Source organism: Eptatretus burgeri, chromosome 2 (assembly GCF_056783735.1).
Source record: "Eptatretus burgeri isolate ZD-2024b chromosome 2, Ebu_testis_v1, whole genome shotgun sequence".
NCBI classification, from domain to species: Eukaryota; Metazoa; Chordata; class Myxini; order Myxiniformes; family Myxinidae; genus Eptatretus; species Eptatretus burgeri.
In genome coordinates this window covers 67,548,934-67,576,217 of record NC_140962.1, presented here as the reverse complement: position 1 = coordinate 67,576,217, position 27,284 = coordinate 67,548,934, and the positions used below count along the sequence as shown (strand labels likewise).

The 27,284-nt window shown below is 35.9% G+C and overlaps 2 long non-coding RNA genes across 6 annotated transcripts in view; one reads left to right on the top strand and one right to left on the bottom strand.

Annotated features, from left to right (window-relative positions):
- LOC147032222 (uncharacterized) overlaps nucleotides 1-27,284 on the bottom strand; it is a 164,588-nt gene that overhangs the window by 31,984 nt on the left and 105,320 nt on the right. The window lies entirely within an intron of this gene.
- The window catches only part of LOC147032223 (uncharacterized), a 100,877-nt gene that overhangs the window by 66,847 nt on the left and 6,746 nt on the right, over nucleotides 1-27,284 (top strand). For 2 of the 3 annotated variants that reach the window (XR_015055088.1, XR_015055087.1), the window contains 2 exons: nucleotides 2,499-2,604; nucleotides 9,389-10,932. This is a non-coding gene — a long non-coding RNA (uncharacterized LOC147032223). Of the gene's footprint in view, nucleotides 1-2,498; nucleotides 2,605-9,388; nucleotides 10,933-27,284 lie in introns of those variants that run through there. The other variant, XR_015055089.1, reaches the window with a different exon arrangement.

The window sequence follows — 27,284 nt, the reverse complement described above, 5'->3', positions numbered from 1 at the left end:
ATGGCATTTTTATGCTGAGTAAGGAATGGAAGCTTTGATGAGGGGAGCAACTCCGCTGCCAGGATGAGGCTCAGGTCTGTCATACTGGAGGAGGGAGTAACCAAGGAGAGATACTCAGGAGTCAGAGATGTCTTGAAGGAGGAAAGTTTCTGTGACGCAGATTATGTCTGGTTCGTCAGTGGCAACCAGCATGGAAATATCTGTCAGGTTGGAGCAAAGGTCCCAGTTGTTTGAGGTCCACACTGTTAAGGAAGAGGGAGGGGAGGAGATTTTGGGTGCAGAGAAGGGGAGGGGGGATAGGATGAGGGAAGATGGGGGAGGTAAGGAGAGTTATTGAAAGTGTGGGGGATTGCAGAAGAGCTTGGGGAGAGGGCCGATGAGGAGGAGAAAAGGCTCAGTGGTGATGGGTTGAGGTACATTGTGGAGTCATAAGAGAGGGGGCAGAGGGCAGTTGAAGATTGGAGGGGGGTGGATTGATGAGGTAGAAGAGAGAGCAAGTGGAAAGGAGGCACCTTTGTAGATGTGAGGGGGGGCAACTTTGGGAAGGGGGAGTGAGGGGAGATTAGTGGGAGAAGGGCGAGAGTGGAGAGTTGAGGGAGAAGGGTGAGGGGAACTTTTTGAGAAAGGTGAGAGGGAAGCTTGGAGGGGGAAGATTGTGAAGTTTGCTTTGCAAGAGAGGGTTGAGAGGGAAGCTTTGAGAGGGAGGCGAGATGAGGGCAGACATGGCCAATTAACAGGCTCGGCCAAAGGGCAGGAGAACAAGCAAGAAAGAACATAATTAATTGATTGATTAATCAATAAATCAAAAATACTCTTTATAGTCAAATCACTTGGTCACTTTCATGTCCAAATATCAGCTTCCGAGCTCAAAAGGTGCCTGAGATATTGCCAGGATGAGAAATAAAATAAATTATTAAGTATTAAATCGAAAATAATTAATTAATTAATTAATTGATTGGTTAATCAAAAAAAAATTTAAATTACATTTTTGACATAGATCTTCTTCACTTTTGTCCCCAAATATCAGCTTCCTCTGAGATATCACCCGGAAAGCAGGAAATAAAAAATAATTAAATCGATTAATTGATTAATCACTAAATCAAAAATATTCTTTATAGAAAAATCATTTGGTCAATGTCATGTCCAAATATCAGCTTCTGATCTCAAAAGTTGCCCGAGATATTGCCAGGATGAGAAATAAAAGAATTAATTAATCGATAATAATTAGGTAATTCATCAATAATTTGATCAATCAAAAAAATAAAATAATAATGGTTTTGCCAAAGCACAACTTCACTTTTGTCCCCAAATTTCAGCTTCCGAGCTCAAAGGATGGCTGAGATATCGCTCGGACAAACAAACAAGCGGTGTACAATAAATTAACAGGAAAATATATATACATATATATATATATATATATATATATATATATATATATATATATATATATATATATATATATATATATACACACATATACATATACATATATACATGTATACAGTAAATATACATATATATGTATACAGTATATATACATATATAGATATATATATATATATATATATATATATATATATATATATATATATATATATATATATATATATATATATATATATATATATATAGATGTTTATATATATAAATATGTAATATACCCACCAAGGGTGAAAGTTGGATTTAAGATGAATATTATTTTTTAGTATTGGTGATGAAATTTCATTTCTCATGATGTGTATGAATCAATGAAACCACTAATTTCACATCCCCTCGTAACTTCAGGTTGGTATTGTTTTATGCGACAACAGTTCTCAGGTCGAAAAGTGACAACTCAGTATTACAAAAGCTTATATCATCAGCCAGTCATTGATGAAAACCTTCTTTATTTTCTATAATTTAGACAAAATATGAGGGCCTGGATGAGTTTGGCCTGGCTGGACCGAGCTATTGTGGCTTTGCCGATCTCGGCTTGGTCCGCAGTGGTGTGGCTTTTCCTTTATGAACTATCATAATCCCTGTCTCTTTGTCATCGTCTGCCAAAAACATTTTCTTTGCAGTTCATCAACACAGACAGTCAACAAACACCCTGTTGATAAAGAGTGATCTTTAAAAGCGAAAGATAATTTTTTTTTTTCCTTTACGCTATTTACAAAGCATTACACTGATGTACCCAAAGCTGACCAAGGCAAAATATCGGGTGGCTCAATAAATATAATTGTTCGGAATACATTATTCTACATGTGTACCAGTTTTGGTCCTTTTATGCAAATTTGAACAATTGATTTGCAATGCTGCAGTACTATAATGACAATCAAGGGCCAAGGCATTAATGTTTTTGCGTGATGTACCATTGCTTAATTGCCCTGGTACTATTTTAATAACTAACCACAGAATATATTTTTCTTTTTAATCTCATGGAGTGTTTACACATGAAGCAATGAAAAACTACCGATCACTGGAAGCCCACAATTTTTTTTGTCTCTGGTTGGGTGCAGACTGTGCTACACAAAAATGTTGGAGGTAACCATGTCCTTTTCAGAGCTGACGCCAAGCCATCATGGAGAGTGATTGAAGAACCTCACCATCCTTGGGTCCGACTTGGTATGAGATAAAAGGAGTGTTCTGATTTTTTTTCCTTGTTATTAGTACAACTGAAAATACAGCAACTTTTCAGCATTGTTGCAAATAATAATGTGTACTAAAGGCTACGAAAGAAACAAACTTGTAACAGGTACGACTCGAGTGTCGTGCGATAGCGCTAGCGCTACATACACTGCTGCAACGCATAGCAGGGCGATCCGAGCGAACGAGGTACTTTGTTTTCCCCTTCGCCAGCGTTGCTATGCGGACATTGCATGATGGGTCGGCGAAGTTCCCGGATGTCTGACCCCGAGAATCTGAGGGACGGCACACACATTGACGAATCACCCTGCCTGTGAAACACCTGGATGGCAGTTTTTAGCTGGATCTGGATTCAAACTTAGAGGCGAGCTTACACACCTTGAGGGCCTAGGCCATCCTGTCAGCCCGACACCGCTTATACGTGATGCAAAACGATACTATTAAATGCTTAGGCCCGAATTCAACCAGCTTGACTCCCTTCGTTTTCATGAGCCATCTCAGCCTGAATATGGCATGAACCAGCTTGAATTGGACCGAGAAGGTCATCATGGAATACAATATCCTTTTGGCCCAAATGGGCCCAGGTCTCTGTTCTGTTTGTCTGTCTGTCTCTCTCTGCCAACGTTTCTAGTGTGGCACAATTGACCATGTTCTTATTTAAAGGCTAAGATTCGCACAATGTTTGACTACCTTTCAAAAAAATCTGTGTGATGATGCAGAATATGTTTGACGGCACCAAGATCGTGAGCCAGAATAGAAGCATTGCTTTGCTTTGTCGTTTTTGCTAACAACTGAATTGATTTAAACCTTGCCTTTATTACCTCAAACAAACTCTCCACAAAAGGTAGCATTTGAGGTACTAGAATGTAAGACTCGTCGCGTCGCTGATGGGAATACCAATATTTGCGTAATTGCTTAAAAAAAAATTGGTTGTTAATGGGATAAAAATTTGGCGTGTATCAATACACTCAGGAAAAATCTCCTGACGAATCAGCTCATCGGCTGGAGATACACTTCCAAACCGGCCTAGCGATACACCCAGGGAGCAAGGAGGAGTAGAGTGTTAACGGGATATTCATCACAGCCTTTTTAGATGCTGAATTCTGAATAATATACAACACATGAAGATAAAGATCAACATTTTAAAAAATGCTCACCCACCCCCTCCTCTCTTCCTTCTTTTGATAAAACTGTCTGGCGTACGTATTGGGCACGGGCCTTGTCAGCAAACAAACTCTCCCCATGTGTGCATTTGCAGCATGTTTTCGCTGCATGAATGCATATGTGTATGCGTGTATTGATATGCCGCACTGTGTATGGGATACCGTTACTGCTTGATTAGTGGTATTCTCCATAGGACAATTGTTGACGGACGGACGCAAGCAGGCAGACACGCACGTTGAGACCGAGCTCCTTTGAAAAATTAGATTCTATATTTGATATGTGTGTGCACTTATGATGCAGGCATTTGGAGAAAAAAAAAAACTTGATAATGTTTCTTCTGTAGAGGAAAGGTTTATCCCTCACCCCCCCCCCCCCAAATATAAAAACAAAGCAAGAAATACAGGACTCAGGTTTCAAACTAGATGAGGACAATGCCACTTTGGTGTTAGCATTCTGCCATACATTCCTTGACCTGTCTGGACATGGGAATACATCTTAAACTAACCCAGACACTATCTGAGAATGGGACTCCATCTTAAACCTCCCTGACCTCGGTCTGAGTATGGGACTCCATCTTAAAGTAATCCTGATTCTCACTTGGTATGGAACTCCATCCAGAACAGTCATTGACCTCTGTATGCTTATGTTACTCCATTCAATGAAACCTGACTTCTGCCTCGATATGGGACTCCATCTAAAATAGTCCTTCACCTCAGTCTGGGAATGTAACAACACCATGAACAGTCCCTGACCTCGGCCTGGGTCATCTAATAAATATAGGAGAGTTTGTGTTTGTTTGTTAGTTAATATATTATGTTTCAAAAAACTTTTTAAAAACTACTGAACCAAATCCAACCAAATTTTGCATGTTGCCTCAGGGTACCCCAAATATGGTTTCCGTTAGAGTTGCATATCTGGGGAAGGGGGTTCAGCGTGAGGGGAAGACATCAATTCTCTCTTTGTAAATGTGTATCGTATAGCACCACCCAGTGGTACCCGGTATTACAAAACATCTTCTTATAAAAAGAAAGTTTAAACATCTTGATAATATTATATGCATTATGGACATGTTGAAATCTCAGTGACAGCAATTGAAAATGTTTCAATTTATTCATTTTAAGCAGAGGTTCAAACCAAAGATTTCAACACTGAGCTTTGCAGTGAAGCAGAAGTGATTTTTGCTCATGCCATATATAAGCAGCAAGGATGTTTGATGAAGGTGATATGATCTGACTTCCAAGCAAATGGAAGATGACCTCACAGAAATTATAGAGTGGATCGAGCAGAATGTTTGTGAAGTACAAGATGTTGTCTTCTCATTAAATCCATCAGCAAAGCGACTGGTACTTTTGCTAGTCTAGTACTAAAAGGAGTAGTGATGTGGCGTCTTTCCGTGTGTCTGTCACGCCTTATTCTAAAGGGTTCCTGCTGCCATAGAATAATAACCAGAGTTGGTGTCAAAGCCACCCAATGCTCGCCTGTTTATACATTTATCGTTTTTAAAAGACTCGTCTAATAATATTTTTATAAAGCATTGCAGTGAAGTCTGATCCAAATAATTTTAAAGCAATATATGTATTTGTATATTGTAATCAGTAAAAAAAAAATAGTGTGGTAGATAAAAACATGAGAAAGGAAAAAACTTGCTCCAAAAACTTTAACATTTTCATGCTCACGCTGACGCTCATGCTCACGCCGGGGGTATCGCTTTAGCTCTCTGTTCTTCGAACAGGTGAGCTAAAAATGGTACCATTGGAAAGGTAATGATCAATTTACTTGATTGGAAAGCTAATAATTGGTTTACTTGGAACAAAAAAAATTTGTGTCCGTTCAACCATAATAACAATGACCGCACTGTGGTCACAACCTGCGACACAAAAAAATTTTTTTTTCACCTTCTCTGTGCACTCAACTCCCTCATCCTTGCTGTTGAATGGCTCAGCTTACATTCTCTAATCTGTCTCATTGACCTTGTACTGTGTCTGTCTGTCCCGTGTTCCCATGTGAATGAATAACATTAGATAGAGCTGTGTCTGTCCTGTGTTCCCATGTGAATGAATAAGATTGCATAGATAAGATTCATGTCGTGATTTCAAACAGGAGATTTACTTTATATCTGTTGTGTGTGTGTGTGTGTGTGTGTGTGTGTGTGTGTGTGTGTGTGTGTGTGTGTGTGTGTGTGTGTGTGTGTGTGTGTGTGTGTGTTTTCCTCTCTTCATCTCCTTTTCTTCCACCCTCTCGCTCTGTTGTAATAAACCGAGCTGTTTATAAAAACCCGTACGTGGTCATTAGAGGTACAGGACTTCGCCATTAAGCTCAAATGAATTGGCTGTAAAAATCCAGTAACGGGCTGATGGGTAAACACGCATTTGAAGCACTCTTTAAAGATGAAAGCATGATTGCGAAACACATTTAATGTGCTATTAAAAGATTAATTCGACACCTCTCATCCATATCAACCTCCGCCATGGTTATATCAGAATGAGCCGATTCGTCACACGGTCACGGACGTTTAACCCAAAATATGGGGCTGTTCAAAAATTATGTAAAGCTATTGTTTTTAGATCCTCATGGAGGATTTCTAAGTCTTACTCACATTGTTTTTCTTGTGGACTTTTTTGTTTCACAGCCTACAGTATTCATCGAAACTTCCTGAAACTTGGCATATATATGTAAAAATACCCTGCACAGACAGTAACGATCTCAGATTTTGAAAATTACTCCTAGAAAAAAAGTTATGATGTCAAAATATCTCCGCTAATGGAAATCGCCTAAAAAATTATAATCTCTTAAACTAGGAAAGCTTTTAAAATTCTGTTTGCGGAAGTCGAATAGGGCATTAGCAGAGATGAATTACCACACATATGATACATCACTATGACGTCATATCAATTTTTATTACATCATTCCTATTTTTTGTTTCACAACCCAGAGTTTTCATCGGATCTTCGTGAAACTTGCCATGTATATGCAGAAAGCCCATGCGCAGGCAGTAATAATCTCCAATTTTGGAAATTCTTCCTGAAAAAAAAGTTGACGTCATAATATCGCCACTAATGGAAATCGCCTATACCATTATCTCCAAAATTAGGCCAGCTGTTTGAATTTTGTTTGCGGGAATCAAGCCGGGCATTAGCACAGATAATTAATCGCAAACCTGATACATCACAATGATGTCATCATGAAGAGGACGAGGATCTTAGCTCATTCGAGCTTGTTTTTTAGGGAGGCGTTTCCAGGCTTAATTAAACCTTACTTTTCGACATAAAAGAAGTAATTTTTATTCGACATATGATTAGATTTTTTGGGGTTCCTCATCATGATCAACACCCAGCTCAAACAAAGCCAATAGAAATCTGACACAACAAACCCAAACAGTGTATAATCAGCAGAGGCCTCTAGTCCTCATGTATTCGGCCCACCAGAAAACCAACATGGCGGCCATATCATTTTGTCTGGGCGCCCAAGTGGATGGAGTGAAGCGAACAATGTGAATGTTGTCCGGCCGCTGTCCAACCAATGGGTGCACATGTCAAAGAACAACCCCAAACAAGAACCCCAATAAAAACAGCAGCAGCACAGTGCCGAGCTCTTGTAGACCTGTGACATGTGGCAGGTAAAAATGCCTGCTCGAAAAGCCCATCTTTCCAGCATGGAAGAAGACGAAGCTGGACTCGGAGCTTTAGTGTCGCGGTTCCAATGGTATGACAGCAGGAACCTTTTAAGTTAGAATAAAGCGTGATGGATAATGAAGGACCACACACAATTATATAGAGTAATAACACTTCATGAAGGAATATAAAAATATATAATAGTCCATGGAATAAGCACACAAGCAACAACAATCACAGCTACAACAACTATGTGTTATAAAAGATCCTTTTTTCATGTGTTTCACTTCAATGTACATCCTCATTGAGACTCACAGATAAGACATGCAATATGTTTGGGAAGTGCAACATGCCGTCTTAATTAGAGCCATCAGCAAAGCGATGGGTCAGCATGGGTATTGTGTCGCAAAAAGAGGGATAGTAGACCATGTCAAAGCTAATGTTGTTCTGCGTCAGCAGACCGTTTAAATAGGTTCTATAAAATGGAAGTTGACAAAGGTGTGCAGCAAAGCAACATGGGAAGCAAAGTAAGGTGATGTTTTGATAATATACATATGTCATTTGATGGAGCAAGAGAGCAAAAAGGTGCCACTGTACATGAGATGGCTCAGATAACTTGATGATTGATATAATCCTGTTGCGAGTTGGCCTGGGTGAGCTATATAGAATGAATTGTAAAGGGATAATAATGGGTGAAAACAGAATTTCTGGCATCATCTTAGGTCCACATAGCATGTTTACTAATCTCGTATCAGGCAAAGCTGTCGCAAAATCTGCCCTTATTGCAACATTCCAATTTTCTGTTTGTCTGTCTGTCTGTCTGTTCACCTTATATCTTGTATATCTTGAGAATGAAATATTGTAGGACCACCAAACGTGGCAGATATAAAGGGGGCCTAAATCGGGAGTGTCATGGGTGAGGGGGTGGTGGAGGTGGTGGGGGTGGAAAGGTGTAGCTACTGTGGTGGGGTTGGGCCAGGAGGAGGTAGGGAAGATTTGTAATGGTTTGAGTAATTGCAACCAAACTTAGGATCCATAATGGGAGAGAATGGGGTGCAAAATAAGGAAGGGACATGGGGAGGGTGAAGGCGGGGTCTCTCTCTTTTGGAGGGGGGCTCCTCATCTCCGCCCTATGGGCTGAAATGCTATCAAACACGGCTTGCATAATGGTGATCCCATGCGGGGTTTATGGGGGAAAAATTAAGTTATTAGCTTTCATAGATTTTCAATTATGGGGAATTTGGTATAGGGGAATGTGGGAATCTCTGCTCGGCTTGAGTGATCACCACCAAATCACGGTAAGGATAGTGTAAGGTTTAATGTGGGGTAATGAAAAAAAAATGTTATGAGCTTCAGTTGATTTTAAGATTTAAAGGGTGTGGTGGAATATAGGGGGAAAGGCAACCTATTTAACCGCTTTAATTAATTCTGACCAAAGTTTTCAAGCATATAGTGTCGGTCCCATGGAAAGTGGAATGGGTGGAGGAGGAGAGGGGGGTGGGGGGTGGACGTCATGGCAAAGGGGTTTAGGGTTAGTTGAGGTTGTTGTCTTGAGAACAGTGGAGGCAGAGCACATAGACCTTTCTTGCACTTGGCCCTTGTTTAATCACTTCTTTCGCCTCACATAACCATTTTATTTCATCTCACCAAAGCATGAAATCGAATAACAGAAAATTGAGGACTCCTCGACAGCACAGTCGTGAGATCAGGACTTTTCATCACAACCTTTGTGCAAAAAGTTCCATAAATCATAGTTAATTAAACAAGACGCATAGAAAGGGCGGGTAAACCCACTCATTATGCTAATGATTGGCAGGAGCTGTAAAACACTATTAATCTTTGTTTGGCCTTTCATTGGTCTTTCTGCATTTTTTTCTCTCCTCCTCTCTTGTTTTAAAAAAAACTCTTTTTTTTATTCTACTTTCATTTCTACCTTTGTAAATTCTTGTTTTTGCCAGTAATGTTTTTGTTTGTTTGTCTGTTTTCAGCACGCTCTTGCATACATGGTGTTTGGATTGTCAAAAGCATTTTCCCCCTCACATTTCCGATTGAATATTTGTGTTGCTGAGGAAGCAAAGAAGGCAGAAAGTAAGGTTATAAAAACATGCATATTGGTGTTAGGACTATGGTGGATGCACTTTTTATATGATCATGCATCTAGGTCTTACACTAGAGTGCATGTACATTGGACAAGCTTTACCTTTGTCTTTGAGATAAAGTGCATTTGTTCATATTTGCAAAAATGTTTCGAGTGTTTACCATTTTTTATTTTTATAAACAATACTTCACGTTCGTGAACCAAAGTTTATTTTGTAAGACCATGCATTTTGCTTTTAGATACAGGATGTGTGCGCTTGTTGTATGACAATGTATTTTGGATGTTGTGTCAAAGTGTAAGGGTAAAGGCTTGACAGGCCTTTTTATGGCTTAGTGTAACCATGAATGTACTTCTGCCCTTGGGCTAAAATGCATGTCTCTCATATATTGCTTTCATTTTTTTTTTCTTCTTTTCTTTCAATAAAAAAAGGTTTCTCAATTGAGAGAAAGTGCTGCTTTGGATTGTTGTTAACGTGGAATTGTGAGAATATATATGACCATTGCACTTTGCCCCTTTTCGATGGTAGTCTACAGTAATGCTCGGCGGACATTTCTAAATTCCATGAGCCAAGTATACCCTCGTATTTCAGTGCTGCCAGAGATTGGTTGGCATGCTGCGGGACCACGACTGTCGAAACTGCAGCCAAATGCGGTGCAGACTATGTTGGCTCGTGTCAGTTTGCGAAAGATTACCTTGCAAAATGACAGTATTTGCCTCTTCTGCAGACAACCTTATTACACCTTGTCTTCTGCCATAACAAAGATGACAGTTGAATACAGGTTTGATCTTATATTGAATTTTTTTTTTCCACACGGGCTATAATTTTTTGTGAAATTCTCATATGTATAGCTTTACACTGAACTGCACAAGGGAAAACATAAATTGGTGGATTTTTAAAATGATGGTTTCATGGCAGATATTATTACGACAACAAAGAAAATCCACCAATTTATGTTTTCCCTTGTGCAGTTCAGTGTAAAGCTATACATATGAGAATTTCACAAAAAATTATAGCCCGTGTGGAAAAAAAAAATTCAATATAAGATCAAACCTGTATTCAACTGTGGTCACTTCTGCCATGATGCTGAAACCTGACCTGCAGGAATAAAAGGTTGCAGATTTGAATCAACAAAGAATGCACGGAATAGGTGATGGATGGGTAATGGTTTCTGGGGTTGGTGCAGCACAGGCATGGTAGGCCTAATGACGTCCTCTTGTGCCAAATTCTTTGTGAGCACATCATGTACTGTGATATTAAATTTATCTCAATGACTATTACATCAAACCTCCTTCACTTATGCATTCACCATTAGAAGATTACAGAATATGGTTCATTGCTATGACTGTCAAAATGAAGGTGTTCCAAAATGTGTCTGTTTCGCGTAGTGTTCTTCATTTTAGGTATTTGTATAGTGTTCCCCCATCAAAGCATGTATCCTAGTTTCAAATATACTGTGCTACATTGATGAGTCTATTGTTAACTCTTGTCCTTGTAATTCATGTGAATAAACAACAACACGTCCCAATGTCCCTATCCTACTTGTGATAAACCTGCAAGTTCCTCCATGAGCCTCACTCCATTGTAAAAACAAAGAAAATAAAAAAGCTGTATATTCAAAGGAGAAGCAATGGGAATGTCATCTGCTTCACAACATTAGTAAGCAGAAGGACCCGAGCGGCTTCCACAAGAGACATTGTATCGAGTGTGTGCAATTATGATTATCTCAGGATTAGTGGACTTTGTTTATGCTATCGGGGCTGCTTGTGCATCCAGATATTTGTACGGTTACAGGATAACAATCCCACAATTCCTCAGGCCTATACAGAATAGGACCGGTTTCAGGACTGTGAAATGCACTTCATAGTCTGCATCATAATGTAAGGACACCATTGAGAGATGGGGCCACTTGAGTATGTTCACATCACAGCTATCATCATCTCTGATCCCACTCAGTTTTTCATCCCACTCAGATAAACGATACCTAGTATCTTGTGAACATCACCAACAACCTTGTGAAATTATTGGCACATCATGCCATTGTCATGATTCAAAACAGAGGTGGTCCAACATTCATTAACCTCCGCCATCGAAGATGGACAGAGGTTACTGTTTTCACCCCTGTCTGTTTGTTTGTTTGTTTGTTTGTGAACAGTATTACGGAAAAACTCCTCGACGGATTTCGATGAAACTTGGTGGGGGGGTTAGGTATGGTCCAAGGATCATGCCATTAGATTTTGGACTTGTCCAAAATCCAATATGGCCGCTATGGCGGCCATTTTTGAAAAAATATTTGAATTTTTTTTTTTTGCATTTCTACATGTTTTAAGTGATTTCCAACCTCCCCCCCCCCAAAAAAAAACTTGTAAGAGAAAAAAAAATTTGTACATTTTTTTTCAACAAAATTTCGATTTTTTTTTGCATTTCTACATGTTATAAGTGATTTCCAACAAAAAACATGCCAAAATTATAATTGCGGCTGATTTTGGAACTTCAGGTGGATATACCCATGTAAAATCAATTTCTCTCTCAAGGAATCAGTTATGACGAATGAATTGAGTATGTAAAAGTTAAAAGTAAAAGGGAAAGTTGCAAACTATAACTCTGTGAGCACTGTTGACGTCAAATTGAATGAATAGGATATCAGGTTCACTTGAGTGACCTAGCAGTATTGGCGGCGGAGGTTTTACACTCTACCGAGTGCTCCCCCTCTAGTTCTATATGTTTTGGCCAATGACTTTGCAAAGCAAGTTATTCCCTACACCACCAAAGGTGAAGGAGGTTATGTTTTCACCACTTTCTGTCTGTCTGTCGGTTTGTCTGTGTACAGGATGTCTCAAAAAGTTCTGGACGGATCTGGATGGAATTTTATGGACAGGTTCAGTGTGTGACGACGAAGAACTGATTAGATTTTGGTGAAGATCCGGATCTAGATCCGACTATTAGAATTTTAAAGTGATTTTTAGCCGTGTCTCGCGTAGCAAACGCTGGCTCTAAGAGAGCGCCAAGTTCTTCTTCTTCTTCTTCTTCTGACAAAACCTTTAGGACGCGGCTCTTTTATATACAGGAGTAGGGTGAATATACTGGTTCTAGCTCACTTTTCCCCATGTAAATGAATGGGGGATTTTCAGCAATTCCCTTTTTTTTCCCCCTAAAAATAAACCCCCTTTTTATCCGTTTTTCCCTGCTGTGCAGGGGTTTGGCTTTTTGTGAGGCAATGTTTTATGGTCGGATGCCCTTCCTGGACGCCTCTAACAACACAGGGATATGGTACACCTATTCTAACCGGGGCATACACCGGGACCAGTATACTGGTACTCATTTCGCCGACCTCGGAAGCATGACAGGCTGAGTCAACCCCCTGGTGTTAATTCAGCAGCTGAGCGGGATTCGAACTCGGGACACTGGGATCCCAAGCCGCCACCCTAACCACTAAGCCAACACCAGGCTTTGTATATATATATATAACCAGGCTATCCCAAGGTATATTTATTTGTCTCCCCTTTAACCTGGAGGTTGATCAGCTCACTCATTGAACCTATAAAGATTTGTTCATTCTCAAATTCCTTCAATAGTTTAATTTTCTTTGCACAATAATCCCCATCTAAAATATTGACAAACAAAACATTTGAATCTTTATATTTTATAAAGATACCCCTTTTGTGCCATTACGAAATGATAAACTTCTCTTAATGATCTCATCTGACCACCTCCTGAGCCACATATCATTTTGAGATTATAGTAAATTGTTTTTTCATTGTTCAATTGATAACCATCAAAGTTTTCAGTCCATTCAAGGATATTCATTTTTTTCTTTACATCCTCTAACGTACTACTTTTTAAATTGATTCGCTTATTTGTTTTATTTACCTTTGTTTTAGTTATTTTTTCAATAAGACTTATTTGATATTTTTCACATTCATTATGTTTTCCATTTATATACCAAGACTGAGATTTTCTCCACTCCTTAGTTTGATTAATACTTGGTTTAACCATTTATATATTGTGAAAAAACGCGGCGGTAGCCCTTAAAAAACCCTAACCCATCTTCCCATCGTTAAAACGCAATCTATTTTATACACTCTATCATACAATATCCATATGGAACACAATCTATTCCATTATCTAAAATAAATCTCTTATCATCAAAGGCTCCTAATGCCTTTTTATTTACTTCTTCACTATATATGTTATGTTTATAACTTCTTATTGTGTTCATTTTCCTGTATTCTTCTTTCTTATTCATCAAACAATTATAATAATTTCTAAAAGTTATTGATTTCTTTATTACATATTTCTTTATTCCCTTTAACCTCTTATCAATCTGATCACCATACTTATAAGCATATGCCTTTGCTCTCAATCCAATAAACTCACTCATTACTTTTCCACCCAACTCATCCTTAAACTTACCAATAACCTTTTCATTCTTTTTGGAAAATAACTCACTCTTCTTGCTGAAATTACTTGTATCATATACTCCAATATTTTTCTTCATATCTTCATAAACATCATCAGTTTTTATATCTAGGATAAAACTATCAGTGTCCATATACAACAATGAAACATTTTCACCATACTCTTTCTTTAAGTCATTATACAAATCTTTATATTATACATCTTGATTTATATTGATGTTATATTATATTATACAAAGATATTGATGATTATACATCAATATCTTTGATAAATCAAGAACTGCTGTTCCAATATAAATTGGTTTATCCATTACAATACTTTCCTTTTTCATATGAATTGCAGAAAAGTTCTCTGAAAAAACCTCTTCTCTATCAAAACTGGGTTTATTTATCAATCTCGAAGCTTCTTTCCAAGATGTTGCGAATCAAATGTTTTGCCTGTTTCTAACATTTTCCATAGTCTTTCCAAATACAGCATTACACTGAACAACAAATTTCAAAAAATTTTTTTTACTGGAGATGTGTAAAGTGATTAAGACTAATTTGGGTATGTTGATTTCAAAAATCATAACCGTTTTGCTGTATCACGTCAGGATTTTCAGGAACAGAAATATTCCCATTGCCTAGAAGTCAGGATTTCAAAGAAATTTACATATGTCTTTGACATGTCTATTTCGTACAATTGTTGTTAACTTGTGTTATATTTCTTTCTTTCAGATAAAGATGAGTAGGCGTTCCTGTACCAATCATCCTGACAACTTCTGTTATGTCTGTGGTCGGTATACCAAAAAAGATCAACAGCGAAGTATATCTACAGCAGTGAAAATGAAGGCCGCCTACTTTCACTACTTCGGGTGTAAGGTGGGGGACCAAGAACAGAGCTGGGCACCACCCATCTGCTGCACAAGCTGTCACACAACCTTGACTCAGTGGTTGGTGGGCAAGCGCGCGAGCATGCCATTTGCGGTGCCCATGATATGGCGTGAGCCGCAGAATCATCATGATGATTGTTATTTCTGCTGCACAAGCATCGCCGGCTTCAACAAGAAGAATAAAGGTCACATCAAGTACGCTGACTGCGTCTCTGCTCGTAAACCTGTGCCTCATGATGACGAGAACCCGTTCCAACACTTCCAGCTGATCAGAACATAGCTGTAAGCAGTGGTGAAGAGGATGGTGATGATGAACCTTTTGAACCCGACACTCAAGAATCACACCTTCTGAACCAGGGAGACTTAAATGATCTTGTAAGAGATCTCTCGCTGTCAAAGGCGAAGGCAGAGCTGCTTGGATCAAGGCTGCAGCAGTGGAATCTACTTGAACCTAACACCAAGATATCCTTGTTCAGAGCACGTCACAGAGACATGGCTGAGTTCTTTGAGATGGAAGACACGATGACATTCTGCAGTGACATCAACGGTCTGTTGAAAGAACTTGGGTGTGATCACGATCCTGCAGACTGGCGCCTCTTCATCGACTCGGGGAAGAACAGCTTGAAGGCTGTTTTGCTCCACAATGGCAACGAGAAACCATCAGTCCCACTGGCTCACGCGTTCGGCATGACAGAGACCTATGAGACTATGCGGCAGCTGCTTGATTCCATCAAGTACAATGACTTCAACTGGCACATCTGCGGAGACTTGAAAGTGGTGGCGCTGTTGTTAGGGCTGCAGTCAGGCTACACGAAATACATGTGCTTCCTTTGTCTCTGGGATAGCAGAGACGACAAGAATCACTGGACGAAGAAAGATTGGGAAGAGCGAAGAGAGCATGTACCTGGTCGACACAACGTGAAGCATGTCGCCCTTGTCGACCCAGCCAAGGTTTTCCTTCCACCACTCCACATAAAGCTCGGCTTGATGAAAAGTTTTGTACAGGCAATGGATCTGAATGGGCGTGGGTTTTTATACCTCAAGGAAAAGTTTGGCAACACCTTGTCGGAGGCCAAGATCAAGGCTGGTGTCTTTGTTGGACCGCAAATCCGACAGATTATGAAGGACGAAACTTTTCCGACAACTCTAAACCCCAAAGAGCTGGCAGCGTGGAGGAGCTTCAAAGCTGTGACGGACAACTTCTTGGGGAACGAGCGCGCGGACAACTATGAAGAAATAGTGCAGCAGCTGCTGGAGTCCTTCAGGAAACTTGGCTCCAGGATGTCCCTGAAAATCCATTTCCTACACCAGCACCTGAACTTCTTCCCTGACAACTTGGGAGCAGTCTCGGACGAGCACGGCGAGCGATTCCACCAAGAGATTTCACTCATGGAGACGCGTTACCAAGGGCGGCACAACCCGAACATGATGGGCGATTTCTGCTGGTTCCTGCATCGTGAAACTGACACAGAGCAGCACAAACGCAAAGCCAAATGCCTAAAGCATTTTTAATTACATTCTAGTGGAGTTTTTCTGTAATTTCTATAATTTTGAAGCATTCATGATGAAATAAATGAATAAATGAATTTTTGTAAATTTCATTGAAATCCTGACTTCTAGGCAATGGGAATATTTCTGTTCCTGAAAATCCTGACGTGATACAGCAAAACGGTTATGATTTTTGAAATCAGCGTACTCAAATTAGTCTAAATCACTTTACACATCTCCAGTAAAAAATTTTTGTTGTTCAGTGTTATTCATTAATTTATAAAAGTCCCCTTCAAATTTTACTTTTGTATTTGCTCTCATATCTGTATTGAATTGAATATACTTTTTCACCCAAGGACTTTGTTTAAATTTTAAAACTCTATGAATTTTAGCTACTCTCAATCCTTCTCTCAAAAACTGTTTTAAGCTTCTCTGATGCAAAACATATCCCTCTTTATCATAGAATGTTGTTAATAACTTTTCTGTTGATTTACCTTTAATATTAAAACTTTTATGATAATCACTTAACCATTCTTTCTTTGGGGTTTCTTTTTCACATGCAAAAGGAAGATCTTTATGCTTATTATGAAGATTACTCGGGTACCTCAAATCAACTTCAAAATAATAACCTTCTTCTTCGTCATTCAATTCCTCTTGAGAAGAAATAACAATATTCATCAAAGCCTTTTCATAATCCTTTTCTTCCACCCACTCTAATTTACCATAAGGCAGAGATTGAGACATTGCCCATCCATACAAATTATTAGCATCAAAATACATCAAATAATTACTATCTTTTTCACTATCATAATTTGGAAGATATTTATTATTTGCTTTAGCATATCTTTTTGAACATACTTGTGATATTCCACCTCTCTTGGACTTCTCAATCATCAAAAGCATATCAACATCACTGATTAAATCTATATCTTGTTTTGTCATTTTCAACATTGCACTCCAAGCTAAACCAGGAGCTGTGAAATAGTGGGCAGGATCTAATCCATAACAATTTTTATTATGACAGAGTGATCTAAAAGCTTCAAACACATCAGCTAACAATAAAACATCTGTTTTTAGATATAAATCGTGATATTCTCCAAGGTTCTTTATCTTAAATAATTTCCATATTTCTTGTGCGTGTTTATATTCCTTATCACTTATCTCTTCTTCATAAAGGTTATTATAGAAACTTTCTTTTGATGGAAGTTGTGTTTCTTTAAATCTCATAAATGAATCCATATAATCATAAGGATAAATTCCCTTACTTGTAAGAATTTTCTCTTTACTTTGAATTTCATTCCTTGTTTGAATTTCCTCTCTCGTAAGAATTCCTTCTTTAATCAGAATTTCATCTTTAATCAGAATTTCCTCTTTAGTTAGAATTTCATTCATTGTTCGAATTTTCTTTATGATTAGAATTTCATCTTCAGTTAGAATTTCTTCATTAATTACAGTTTCCTCTTTACTTTGAATTCTCTCTTTAATCTGAATTTCCTCTTTAGTGAGAATTTCCTCTTTTGGAAAGAATGAATTAAGATTTGGAAAAGAGTCCGTGGAGCTTAGATTTGATGCGAGGTAGGCTAGTGGTGTTCCCATAAACTTGTAAGAATCAAGAAACCGAATACGAGTTATAGGTTTTGTGAATATCATTTTTGTAAATGAAATATACTTTTGACTTGTGTTTGTTATGGCAGAAATATTCCCTGGTGTTTTGGAAAGTTCATTTATAAATAGATGTGTATCATAGTTGGCGCTGTTGTGAAGAAAGACTGGAATAAAAGAAGGTAATTTATAATTAAGATTACAACAGGAATGAGCGGGACCTCTATATTTACCAGTAAGATGACAATGATCCCTAACTTTTGACTCCTTAATTTCCCCCTCACAAATATGACAGATATTGTTCTTTCTAAATTCTAATTTTTCTTCTTTGGTTAATTTCATCGGTTCATTTGTTTCTTTCATTAATTTAGTGAGTCTTATACAATCCTTTTCTAATCGTTTTACAAACTCTTGTGAAGCTTTTTTCCACGATAATCTTCAAGTTTGTTATACTTTTCTCCAACAGATGATTTGATATAATAACAGAAACCACAAGGAATATGTTTTTGATATTTATTTGTATATGATTCTTTTGGATTAGGAGAAGCAGTATTAATCTTTTTAAGGATACACTCAAAATCAGCGTATATCACAAATGGGTGCATGATAGATTTATTATAATCTTCAAAAGAAATCTTTTCACCAGGTTTAGGCATTGTAATTACAGCTGATTTATGATTACTACAATATTTTGAATGTTGTTCTAATCGTTCTTTTGTATGAAATGAATTAAGACATCGCTTACAAGGATATATTTTGTTTGCTGTTCTGAATACCTGAGAAGAGATTAATCTTGATAAATTATTGATGTATGTGTAATGTGAATTCTTTCCAACACTAAAATATAAAAGATCAATGTGTGTTTCTTCATTTTTATAGTTGTTTGAAATTTTTAATATTTGAACTTTGTTTGTATCCGTTAATCCATATACATTAATAGAAAGATTATTCTTTTTCTCAAATTTAGGAATATCTGTTAGTGGCATTGGGAATTTAAAATCTTTAATGTCCAAGGTATTCTCATATTTCATATATTGTTTTACTCTTTCTGAATTACATTTTGGTGGATGTAAGTGAGCAAGAACAGACCAGAGAAAACATTTATTATCATTGTTCTTAATATTAACAACTGCCTTCTTTAGTTTTATTTCTTTTGGTAATTCAATATAAGAAGAAGCTTTAAGAGGGTTTGATTTTAGAATGTGTATATCTAAAAAGATGATTTTTTTAATATTGAATCCACTTCCTACCACTGTATTATCAACATCCTCCTCTTGTCTTGATAGTTCTTCATAAACCCCACTATTCAAAAAATCTTGAAATGATGTTATAAAATGAAGATCTGTTCTCATATAAGGAGTTTGTTCTTCATCTTGTCTTTTCATATTCATTTTCACTCCCATATAAAACTTTAAAGTTTTCATTTCTTTTAATGTCTTTTTAATAAATTTTTCAACATCGGGTTTCACTATTTCAATTGATTCAGCTATTGATGATGGACCGGGTTCTCCAAATTGAAAAATCCTTATTTTTATATGCCCTTTAAATGCCCCATCAGTGTTTTCAATATAATAGTCTCCCTTTACTTTAAACTCATTTTTCTTGTGTTTTTGTGATTGAAGATGTTTATTATAACTACTCTTCAAAACATCCTTTGAACAGATATCACAATGTTTTCTTTCCAACTCAAGAGGAGATATTTTATGAAACAGATTAAATGTGTGTTTGTTGGTTCGGAGGTGTTTTCTATAATGTTTATATTCGTGATTACAAACATCGCAGTACGTTGTATTCACCATATTTATAGAATAAAACTTTGCTTAAACTAAAATTTTCTTGATGAAAATTTCGTTTGTTTTACAAGGTGAATCTGTGCTTAAAACCATTTTATCCTCCAACTTTTTCACTTAATAAATACAATGTTTCAAGACACAAAAGACAAGTTTCAATCAATCTCTTCATCTGTTAAAGATACTGAGAAATATGTCAAGGATGTAAAATTGAACAAAGATAAATATAACAACTATTGGATAAAAACTATTATGGTAAATAATATGAGTTCTTCAATTTCCTTCAGTGGAAGGGCCTTTAGTATACCTGGTAGAACATCAATTAAAGTATCTCTAACAAAAGTTTCTCCTCTCCTTCTAGTAATATATTCAAAACTAGAAAAAGCAATGAAACAAGAAAAAGTATCAAAGAACAAAAACCTTATGGATGAAGCTTTAGAAAGAAAAGATAAGACCATCTGTAATATGCAAGGAGAAATTTGTATTTTTTTCAACAACCCTAAAGATGTAAATCCTGATGAAATAAAGGATGTTAATATATCAGGTGAAATGACATTTCGTTCAATAGTAGTTAACGATAATTTTAAAATTACCTTTAATATAAAAAATGTTGTCGTTGAATCTGATAATGAAAAAAAGTATATCGATATCGATGGTAATATACAACTGAAAGTATAGATGAATTTCAGTTTAAGTAAAGTTTTACTTTATAAATATGCTAGACTTTCCTGATTCTCCATATGACAAATTTGAGAATTGTCCTGCGTGTGAAAGACGGGGATTAAACACAGAGTCAAAAGCCTATAAACAATGTATATTCTGTGATTATCTTCTAATTAATGATAATAAAAAATATAAAAAGGAAAATAATTCTTTTAGATTTACACCAAAAATGAATTACTTTACAAGATTGATTAGAGAAATGAATGAAAAGTATGAGGATGATAACACACCTTTCCTTACAAGGGAAGAAACTGAACGTATAAGAGAAATGTTCAAAGGATTGTTGTTGTATATTATTCATGGATGTAATTTTCAGGGAAATATCAACACAAGATATTGTATAAATAAAATAATGGATTATCTTGAAATTAAACCTGAACTTAGGATAAAATATAGAGTTTCTAAAAAAGCCAATAATAAATTAAATAACCTGTTTTTCAAATATATAAATGAATGATTTTTTACCTATTTGGGAAAATAAGATAAAATTTAACAACCATAAAAATCTCCCAAATTCATTAAGATGTCTCATAGTTGGTTCAAGTGGATGTGGAAAAACCTGCTTACTTTTAAAAATGCTCCTCACTCCCAACTTTTTAGATTATGACAATTTAATAATTTTCACAAAGTCGAGTTTTCAACCAGAGTATCAACTACTCTCACAAGGTTTTAATGCTGGTCTTCAAAAAGAAGATATAATCGGTTTATTTAAACGTCAAAAAACCTAAATGATTATAACATTGAAGATATAATTCAACTATTTTGTGATACACAGAGATGTAAAAAGAAATCAAATCCTATAACTTGTATTCTTAGTGATAATACGGATGATATACCGTCTCCCCAAGATTTGGATAAATCAAAAAAGAACCTCGTTATCTTTGATGATTGTGTTAATGAGAGAAACCAAACGGTAATGGACAGCTACTACACAAGAGGGAGACATTCTTCTTGTAATTGTATTTATCTTAGTCAATCGTACTTTCAACTTCCTCGTCGTTCCATCAGAAACAATGCTAATACTTTTATTTTATTCAAGTTAAATTCAATAGATATCAATAATTTTTGGAGAGATAATTGTTCTACATTATGTAGTAAAAAGAAATTTGAGGATTATATGAAGCACACGACTGAAAAATATAAATATATTGTTGTGAAACAAGATGAGATATTAAGGGATATATTTTTTGTTTTATAAACAATTACATATATAAATGACAACTATTATTATAAATCTTGTGGGTAAATCTGCTTCTGGAAAAAACTTTCATAAATCAAGGTTCTTGTGTAGTACAAATGAGAATATTGTAAATTTACTTAAAAAACACCCCGTGATACGCATTGTATCAACAACAACTAGAGCAATAAGACCTGGAGAAGTAAAAGGTGAAGATTATCACTATATTTCAGTGGAGGAACATATGCGATTGAGGAATGAAGGTCAAATGTTTGAGGAGGTTTCTCTTGGTACAACAAAATATTCACATTGTAAGAGTGAGTTAAGGAAACTAAAATCTGGTGGTGTTGGGATATTAGAAACTAATCCAGAAGGAACGAGACAAATTATTAAACATCTGAGTGGAGTGAAGATTTTATCATTCGGTTTTGATGTTGATGAAGAAACTCAACGCAAACGTATGAAAAGCAGAGATGCAAGTATTAGTGAAGAAGAAATTACAACTCGCATTAATGTTAATAAAGAATTTGATGAAATATTTAAAGAAAAGGATTTATTTGAACACATCTACTTGAATGATGAAGAAAAGGAAAATTTCCCTGTTGATCTTTACAATTCATTAAATGATATTTTACAATAAATAAATGGATGTAAAAGAAAGAGCAAGAAGATTTAAGGAACATCAAGAGTTGGTTTCAAAAGTTGTAAAACAACAGGAAGACATAAAGAAGAAACGCAGACAGAAACTAACGGGCGAAGAAGCATTTGAAAGAAAACAAGAGAAATTTTTTAAACCACTTTTAAAAACTTCCCAAGAAAAAATGAAAGATGTTTCCACAGTTCCCACAGTAGAATATACTCCCAGAAAGCTCCAAATGTTAAAAGATTTCAGTCAAATGACGGAGGAAGAATTAGAGCATATTGGAGAATTAGAACATGATGAAGGTTTATTTCAACAACTGGAAGAGATTAATCAACCCCTGATTATATTGTGAATGCTGTTCAAAACAATGAATATTCAGCGGATTCAAAAACCAAAGCAGGACTCATTCCAACAGAACAACCAGCAATATTTCATCTTGTTCAAGAAAAGGTATTGATATTTAATGATGAATTAAGGTTCTTAAGTTCTGCTCAACCCCCTGTTAAACTAACTCCGAGATTAATGTTTCTTCTCACAAAAGATGGAAGACAAGGTTCAACTGTGAAGGATGAATCAAAGTATATTGATAAACCATTGGATATGGAAAATAATGATGATAGAGTATATATTGATTTGCTGAACACTCTAAATTATAAGGTTATTCTTTCTGGTAAAAGTAGGAAGAATGAGAAGGAGAAACACATTATTCAGGCTTTAAGTATCCTTGGTTCAGGTGTTAGTTTTCTTCCAAATGACCCATCGCAATTAGTTAATAGACTGTTATTGTTGTTAGGCAGTCAGAAGGCTGGAAATAACAATTGTTTTAATGAAGCATCAGCCATTTTAGACCAGTTGATGAACATGAAAATAATTAATAAATATCAATATAAAGACATTTTATCTCATATTAAATAAGATGAGAAGCACAATCCTTAGTTTCAATTTCACAACAAGCGACCACACATCTTCATTCCGATACCCACTACAACTTGACACAACAAAAGAATATGAGGCATCTTTATTGTCCATGGAAACTTATAATACCTTATTTAATATAACTGATAAAAATGACAAGTTTAGTTATAATCCCGGAAGTGGATACAAAACGATAACAGTCTCACCCGGAGCATATGAGATTTCTCAAATATCTTCCGAAATTGCCCGTCTTATGAAAGAACAGGGTGATGAACCAAAAAATATTGTTATAAACATTCAAAAACATACTTCAAAATCAACGATTAAAGTTAAAAATAACTACAAGGTTGATTTCACAATTGATAATTCATTTAGAGAGTTATTGGGTTTCTCCTCAAAAAGATTGAAACTAATGGGACGTTTTACAGTGATAATGTCATTCAAATATCCTCAGGAATAAATTCAGTGTTAATTCACTGTGATTTGATTGATGGTGCTTATAATGATGGAAAAAAACAAATACAATATTTTCATTCAGTGCATACTCAACCCCAATTGGTTATAAATTCAATATGGAACCCAAAAATTTGGTTTATCTACCTGTGTCAGGAAAAACCATACACAGAGTAAATTTTAGGATAACCGACCAAGATAATCGTGTGATTTCTTTTAATGGAGAAGTTATATCCATCAGAATTCACCTACGTGAAGTTTTCCAATAAATAAATACGATGGTTATTGTGAGGAAACACGAGTTGGGAAAATATAAAATAATTACAGGGGATGGGATGTTCCTTTCCCCATACTACAAGGGTGAAGGTATGTATCTTGGTAGAGGATACTATAAACCTAAGAGACAAAGGGGTGTTGGACATCAATTTAGAGGAGATGGGATAATTGATACTCTCATGGGTATTGGTTCAACTATTCTTAAACATAAAGATCTAATTGGTTCAACTGCTTCTGCTGTGGGAAATGTAGCAGGTGCTGTAAAGAGTATAAAAGATGCTCAGAAGGAATCTCATAAATTACAAGCAATAAAAGAAATTAAGAAAGGCAAAACTCAGTTGTCCCCCCAAGAACGACAGAAAATAATTCAAATACTTGGATCAGGGTTTCAAAAGTTTTAACATCTTTTTTCCTAAATAAATACAAGTATGGAAGCAATTGATAGTATCTATGATTTGGATGATACTATTATTATCTCAAACTCCACTAAAAAAGAAGATTACTTCAAGGTAAATGCAATAACTGGAACAGACTGGAATACGAATGGTACAAAAAGTTTTGAAATAAATAATCAACAAACCTATTTGAATCTCTCTGAAAGTTTCTTGTTGTGTAAATTTAAATTCACTAAAGCTGGGAATAACACAAACGCTACACTTGTAAATGATTTCTTCTGGAAAATGTTTGATAGTGTGCGTTTGTATATTGGAACACAAGAGGTTGAAGCGGTTGATTATGTCTCTGCTGTATCTGAAATGATAAAATTTACACTCTATACATTCAGTGATAGAATGGGAAAGGGGTCTGTCGAAGGTTTTATTCCTGATATGTCAACGGGAACAAACACAGACCCTGGATATATTCAAAGGAAAGGAGCGTATAATGATGATACAAAAGCAGAAAATAGTTTTACTGTGGCGGTTCCTCTTAAAGGTATATTTGGATTTTGTGATCATGATAAAGTTCTGTATGGTCTTAAAATTAGATTTCAACTACAAAGGAATGATAATGAAAATAGATTGCTTTTTGGTGTTGGTAATGCTTTTGGTGATCAGAATAAATTTGTAATTGAGGAGATGAGTTGGTATATCAGTGAATATACTCCTAATCTTAAAACAGAAGAGATGTTGAATCGAAGACTTAACTCAAAGAAACCACTCAGTGTATCATACCTCAAAAGAAGATGTCAACACGTTAAACTCAATCAAACTACTTACACGTGGAATTTGGGTGTTCTGGAAGGAAAGCCACGATATCTGTGGATCATTTTTAAAAAGCCAGATGGTGATACTGCGACTGATAAGAATAATGCATTGAGTGATAATGCTAAGGTGAAACAACTTCGCGTTTCTCTAGATGGAACATTTTATCCACGAGATAGATTGGAAATTAATTGGGAAAAAAAGATTTTGCTGAAGCATACAAGTCTTACCAAAAGGTGTGTGAAAGTAATGGAAATAAAGAACCTATTTTGGATATGACAGCATTTAAAAGTTTGTATACAATCTATGCGTTTGACCTGAGCGCGCAAAAGGAAACTATAAAGTCTAATCGAGTGGATACTTCCCTATACATTGAAAGAGGAGAGAGTGAAGAAGTTGATACATATTGTTTGCTTTTGGAAGAAACAGAATTGCAGATTAATACAGATAATGGTGTGATGATTAGCCTCACATAATTTTTTGTTAAATAAATGAGTGGCAAAGTACCAACTGGGGTATATGTTAATCAAATCAATCTTCATAAACTATCATCTTGTGTTCAAAATCAAAAGCCTTGTACGATTAACGTTAATACAATTCAGAGAAAAGGAGTAGTAAGAATTGATGTTTTGCTCACAAGAGAACAGGTTAAAATCTTGAATGACACTGGCTCACTTAAAATTAAAATGACAAAACCAATGTTGAAAAAATATTCAATAAGAGAGACGAGTGGAGGATTTCTCCCATTTCTAATTCCTTTATTTGCTGGTTTAAGTGCGGTTGGAGCATTGACGGGTGGTATTTCAACAGCGGTGAAAACTGCCAACGAAAGGAAGGCTCAACTCCAGGCTCAAAAAGAATTGGAAAGACATAACAAAGAGTTGGAGAAACAAATTAGTGGAAGTGGCGTAATTGTAGATTTTGCTGAAAAACTTGAAGGTCTGCCTGATAAAGCGAGATTGTTAGTTGGAGATATGCTTTCTTCTATTGCACAAGCAGGTGTAAAATTAACGAAAAGAGGTAATGGATTATATCTTTCTAATAAATAAATGAACATTGATGAGTGGTTGGAAAAATTTGGAAAGAATACAACATCAAATTTACAACTTGTCAAATATTGTAAGAAATTAAAAATTCATAATGTGGTTATTTGTATGAGAGATGAATTAACAAATGTGTCGAAACATACAAAGAATATTATTATGAACTTAGAAGATAATAATGGGAACGGTTCTCATTGGGTTTGTATTTTTAACAGTTAAGACAAATATTATTTTGATAGTTTTGGCCTTCCACCACCTGTTGAAGTTATAAAATTCTTACAGAATGGTGTTTATCAAACATTTCAAGTCCAAGAATTAAATTCCAAGTGTTGTGGTCAATTATGTCTATTTGTGTTATTTCAACTCAACAAAAATATAAAATTTTATGATATTATTTTTAATCTAATATAAATGACTTATGTTGGTAAAGATGGTTCTATCTTTGGTGTATCTCAAGAACTAGATATTGATTTATCAAATTATTACACAAAGGCACAGGCTGAACGACATAAATATAATATAACCAAAAATATTAACATGAAAAATGCTTTTAAATTAAAAAATTATCCAAGCCCGACTGACGCGAATGACTTGGTGAGATTAAGCGATTTATCACAATATATATCCTTAAATAAAACGGCTGTGTATTCCAAAGATACAGAAGTGTTGATATTATCTCCAGGTCATACAGAATTCACAGTTCGAATTAAAATAAATTTTTATAAAGAAGGGCGTATCGTTTGTATGAGAATAGAACAATGGGGGTATGATATGAATGATTTAGGGTATAATTGGTCATTTAAAATTAACCTCGAAGACCTGGAACAATTAAATCAGTCTCGTAAGGAAGAATATTATCCACTTGGTATCGAGAATGAGTTTTGTGGGTCCACGATTAGTAAACAACAAATAAAATAATTTAATAAGGGTAAATATAATAATGGTTTTGCCCTTGTTTATCTCATGAAAACAGAAAAAACAGGATTATATATAATAAGTAAGGAAATACAAAATGATTTAACTATGGGAAGATGGGGAGGTGTTTCGTGCCATAATATTATTCTAACATATATTTCTAATACATAAATGACAGCAAGAAGGCTTCAAGAAAATTATCATTTCTGTGTCCAAGCATACCTTCAAGAAAAGGGTATTCGGTATTTTAATAAATATGTTCTACAACATA